The sequence below is a fragment of the Doryrhamphus excisus genome, chromosome 1, assembly GCF_030265055.1.
Source record: "Doryrhamphus excisus isolate RoL2022-K1 chromosome 1, RoL_Dexc_1.0, whole genome shotgun sequence".
In the NCBI taxonomy this organism is placed as follows: Eukaryota; Metazoa; Chordata; class Actinopteri; order Syngnathiformes; family Syngnathidae; genus Doryrhamphus; species Doryrhamphus excisus.
In genome coordinates, this window is record NC_080466.1 from 11975644 (window position 1) to 11981671 (window position 6028).

The following is a 6028-nucleotide window of genomic DNA, read 5'->3' on the forward strand; positions in this document are numbered from 1 at the left end:
CCTCCTCCTTTGCCTGTGTCTCCACTTGTTTGTCAAACTTCCGCCAAGTTAGCAGCTTCTCTCCTGTGCCCACCAATGTCTCCCACCTACTTTCCTTTGCCCTCCCCATGTTCACATACTGAGATCTGATGCCAAATCTGCTTCATGAATACCATCACCATGCTACAGAGAGGCAAAAAACCCACCGAACGAACCACCTGAGAAACATTGTGTTAAAGGTCTCACATTACAATAAGATACACAAAAATACAGTAGTTACTGAGGACTTAATGAAGAACTAATAGGGATCTAATGAGTAGAGTAGTTACTGGGGAACTGATGAGGAACTAATGAGTAGAGTAGTTACTGATGACTTAATGAAGAACTAATAGGGATCTAATGAGTAGAGTAGTTACTGGGGAACTGATGAGGAACTAATGAATAGAGTAGTTACTGATGACTTAATGAAGAACTAATGCGGATCTAATGAGTAGAGTAGTTACTGGGGAACTGATGAGGAACTAATGGTTAGAGTAGTTACTGAAGGCCTAATGAAGAACTAATACGGATCTAATGAGTAAAGTAGTTACTGAGGACCTAATGAAGAACTAATACAGGACTAATTAGTAGAGTAGTTACTGAGAAATTAATGAAGAACCAATGAGGAACTAATGAGTAGCGTAGTTACTGAGGACTTAAGGGAGAACTAATACGGATTTAATGAGAAGAGTAGTTACTGAGGACCTAATGAAGAACTAATACGGATTTAATGAAGAACTATATATGTGGGACTAATTAGTAGAGGCATTATTGGGGAACTGATGAGGAACTAATGAGTAGAGTAGTTACTTAGGGCCTAATGAAGAACTAATGAGGAAATAATGAGTAGAGTAGCTACTGAGAGCCTTATGAAGAACTAATACGGATCTAATGAGTAGAGTAGTTACTGAGGACCTGATGAGGAACTAATGAGTAGCGTAAATACTGAGGAATTAATGAAGAACCAATGAGGAACTAACAAGTAGAGTAGTTACTGAGGACTTAATGAAGAACTAATACGGATCTAATGAGTATAGTAGTTACTGAGGACCTGATGAGGAACTAATGAGTAGCGTAAATACTGAGGAATTAATGAAGAACCAATGAGGAACTAACGAGTAGAGTAGTTACTGAGGACTTAATGAAGAACTAATACGGATCTAATTAGTAGAGTAGTTACTGAGGGCTTAATGAAGAACTAATACGGTGCTAATTAGTAGAGTAATTACTAAGGACCTAATGAAGAACTAATGTGGGACTAATGAGTCGAGTAGTTACTGGGGAACTGATGAGGAACGAATGAGTAGAGTAGTTACTTAGGGCCTAATGAAGAAATAATGAGAAACTAATGAATAGAGTAGTTACTGAGGGCTTAATGAAGAACTAATATGGGACTAATGAGTAAAGTAGTTACTGGGGAACTGATGAGGAACTAATGAGTAGAGTAGTTACTGAGAAATTAATGAAGAACCAATGAGGAACTCATGAGTAGAGTAGTTACTGATGACTTAATGAAGAACTAATACGGCTCTAATGACTAGAGTAGGTACTGAGGACCTAATGAAGAACTAATATGGGACTAATGAGTAGAGTAGTTACTGAGGAATTAATGAAGAACTAATACAAAACTAATGAGTAGAGTAGTTACTGAGGACCTAATGAAGAACTAATAAGGAACTAATGAGCAGAGTAGTTACTGAGGACTAAATGAAGAACTAATATGGATTTAATGAGTCGAGTAGTTAAGGAGGACCTAATGAAGAAGTAATATGGGACTAATTAGTGGAGGCGTTACTGGGGAACTGATGAGGAACTAATGAGTAGAGTAGTTACTGAGGACCTAATGAAGAACTAATGAGGAACTAATGTGTAGGGTAGTTTCTGTGGAATGGATGAGGAACTAATGAGTAACTAATGAGTAGTGAGTAGTATTGTATAGTATTGTAGTATGAGTAGTTACTGATTAACTAAGGCACATACGTATGTACATTTACAGTAGTTACTGAGGACCTAATGAGTAGTGGTTAGGGCTGTTTATGGACTTGTTTATGGTTTTTCTCAATTGCTTGGAGTTGTTGGCGAGGAGGCGGAGCCAGGAGACACACCTGTAATGAATTCATTCTCAGGCCTTCTTCAGCCTGTTTTTGTTCTGTTTGGTTGTGGTTTCTCTCTGCATCCTGCTCGTCAACTGTTTGTGCTACCAAGGTATTCCTTGTGTTATTGTTTGTTTCTGATAGCATTATTCGTTACTGGCACTTTTTCCTCTGCAACCTTTTTGTATTTTTTTGCACCTCTGTGCCCATTTTTCCAAGCTATATGCTTCGCCTTCAGTTGCCAATCTCTGCCCTGCTTTATGGACTAAATCAAGCCTCCTGCTGGTCCACATCCGCCTGAAGCTTTTTGGGTTCCACCTTCACTGAACATAACACAGGGTTAGGGTTAGGTAGGTTTGCTTCATGTAAAGTGTTACCACAAAGAGCCGCAGCACCACAGGCAAATTTATTTTAACATTTGAGGCATACTTTTTGAAAAAATGTTGTCCAAAGTTTCCACGGTATATCATAAATTGATATAGAAAAGGGGGGGTGGAGAAAGGAATAAGCAACAAGAGAAGAGAGTCTCCCCTGGAGATTACCCACGCATACACATATGGAAATGACGACAAACAATTCTATACAATACTGCTTGATTAATTACAGGAAAAAGCCGCTCTCTAATCATGTTCCCTTTCGGTTGTGTGGAGGAACACAGAACATTAATTACAGCCACATGCCCAATCATCCTGTTGCTTCTGCTTTTACATATGATACACTTCTCAAAATATATAGGTAGTACATAAGTAGAATACACCTCTATTTAATAGATATAATACATAGACATAATTTATTTTACCATACAAATTTTTATGACCCTACCTGTGAAAAGAATCGGAATCCTACATACCAGGATGCATCCAGGCATCATCCATCCATCTTCGACCGCTTATCCGAGGTCGGGTCACGGGGGCAGCAGTCCGAGCAGGGGGACCCGGACTTCCCTCTCCTCTGCCACCTCTTGGAGTTTCTCCCGGCAGATCCCGAGACTAACGCCTCAGCATAGTCTCTCCAACATGTCATGGGAAATGTCTGGGAAAACCCAGAGCCACCTCATCTGGCTCCTCTGAGTGCGGAGGAGAAGTGGTTCCACTCTCCCGGATGTCAGTGCTTCTCACCTTATCTCTAAGGGAGAGCCCTGGAGAAAACTAATTCCTCTTTTAATGCCTTTTAATGCTTTAATGCCTCTTTTACCCGTGATCTTGTCATTTCAGTCACTACAAAGCTCATAGGTGAGGGTAGGACTGGTAAATTGAGAGCTTTGCATTTGAACGTTACGTCCTTCCCTCACTCGTGAACAAGATCCCAGGGTACTTAAGACTCCATAACTTGGGGCAGGATCTCATCCCCGACCGGGAGATGGCACACTATGGAGTCAGACTTGGAGGCACTGATTCTCATCCCAGTCGCTTCACACTCACCCAGTGAGAGTTGAGGGTCATGGCTCGATGAAGCCAGCAGGACCACGTCATTTGCAAAAAGCAGAGACCGAATCCTGCAGCCACCAAACCAGAACCCCTGAAGGCCCTGGCTGCACCGAGAAATTCTGTCCATAAAAGTAATGAACAGAATGGGTGACAAAGACCAGGCCTGGTGGAGTCCAACCCTCACTGGAAACGGGTCTGACTTATTGTCGGTAATGCAAACCAAACTGACCCCAGTCATACAGGGAACGAACAGCATGAATTAGCTGGTCCGATACCTCATACTCCTGGAGTACTCCCCACAGAATTCAGAGGAACAGGGTTGAATGCCTTCACCAAGTCCACGAAACACATTTAGACTGGTTGGGCAAACTCTCATGCACCCAGATAGATCCTGTTGAGAGTGCAGAGCTGATCCACAGTTCCACAACCAGGACAATACCAGACTGCTCCTCCTGAATCCAAGATATCTGATGGATCCTTCTGTCCAGAACTCTTTAATACACCTTACCAGAGAGGCTGAGGAGTGTGATTCCATGATAGTTGGAACACACCCCCCAGTCTTAAAAAGGGGGACCACCAGCCCAGTCTGCCAATCCAGAAGTACTGCCCCGGTGTCCACACGATGCTGCAGAGCCGTGTCAACCAAGACACGCCCACTGAGGAACTCTGGGAGAATCACACCCACCCCCGGGGCCCTGCCAACGACAAGCTTCTTGACCACTTCAGCAACCTCAACCCCGGAGATAGAAGAGCCCGCTGTGGAGTCCCCAGGCCCTGCTTCCTCATTGGAAGAGGTGTCAATGGTACTGAGGAGGCCTTCGAAGCATTTTTTCCACCGATCCACAACATCTCAAGTTGAGGTCAGCAGAAGACCATCGCTGGCATACACAATGTTGACTGTGCACTGCTTCCCCCTTCTGAGACGGCGGATGTTGGTCCAGAATCTCTTCAAAGCCTGCCAGTACCTGTCAGCTTCCTCCAAAGTCCCATGAGCCAAAAAGCCCCGATAGGAGTCCTTCTTCAGCTTGACGCCATCCCTCACCACTGGTGTCCACCAAGGGGTTTTGGGATTACCACCACGCCAGGCAACGACCACCTTATTGCCACAGCTCCAATCAGCCACCTTGACAATGGAGGCACGGACCCTGGCCCATTTGGACTCAATGTCCGCCACCTCCCTCACAAAATCGTCCCAGAGGTGTGAGTTGAAACAGCAGACCATCAGAATACGTTTGTGTGTCTGCCAGGTCTGATGGGCATCCTCCCCCACCATCGGAGCCAACTCAATACCAGTTAGTGATCGGTTGACAGCTCCGCCCCTCTCTTCACCCAAGTGTCCAGTACATATGGCCACTGATACGACCACAAAGTCAATCATCCAACTGGTGCCAAGTGCACATGGTGTTTGTTATTGACAATCCGAGACGGGCGCAGAAGTCCAACAACATAACATGCCTCTCCAGGTCTCACTGTCTTTGCCAATGTGAAGTTCCCCAGGAGAACAAGGGAATCCCCAGAGGGAGCACTCTCCAGTACTACCTCAAGGGACTCCAAAAAGGGTGGGTATTCTGAACTGCTGTTTAGCACATAAGCGAAAATGACAGTCAGGACCCGTCCCCCCACCCGAAGGCAGAGGGACACTACCCACTCATTTACCGGGTTTAACTCCAACGTACAGGCCACGAGCCGGGGTGCAACAAGAATTGCCACTCCTGCCTGTCGCCTCTCACCGCTGCAACGCCAGAGTGGAATAAAGTTAATCCCCTCTCCCAAGGATTGGTTCCAGAGCCCTTGCTGTGCGTCCAGGTGAGTCCAACTACCGGAACTTCTCATCCTTGTGCACCAGCTCAGACTCCTTCCCTACCAGAGAGGTGACATTCCACGTCCCAAAAGCTAGCTTCTGTAGCCGTGGTGAGCTCATTGGAGGGGGACCCATGTAGTCTCTTTGGACTGTGGCCGGCTGGGCCCCATGAGTATAGGGCCGGCCACTAGACGCTTGCTATCGTGCCCCTCCTACAGGAGTCATGTCACATATTAAAAGTGTCTTCTTAACTCATCATTCTGACATTTATTCTATTTATGTTTTTCTGCAACTTATACAGGGCCAACTGTATAACTTGTTGTAGTTAACTTAGTTTTTGTGTATTTGCTTAACGATTCATCAGCAGTAGCACTATTAGCCTGAACCAACTTGACCTTCTTTACATACTTACTGAGAAAAACCAACATCTAAAAAGTGAAATATCATTCCAGTGATTGCATCTGCTCCAAGTTCAACCGAGCATTAACGTCTTTGCCTTCACGCTTTACTAAATAAAGTGGTAAAATGTCTTCTGGATGGCGAGTCAAAGAGCAGACTTATTTGTGCATAGATTTCTCTTGGTGCTCCACAGGATCCATCTCTTTAAGCAAAAAAGGTTGAGGCTTAAATCAGACTGGAAAAGTGTGAAGATTATTTTTAAAAATCAATTAAAGGTAGGGAAGAGCGCT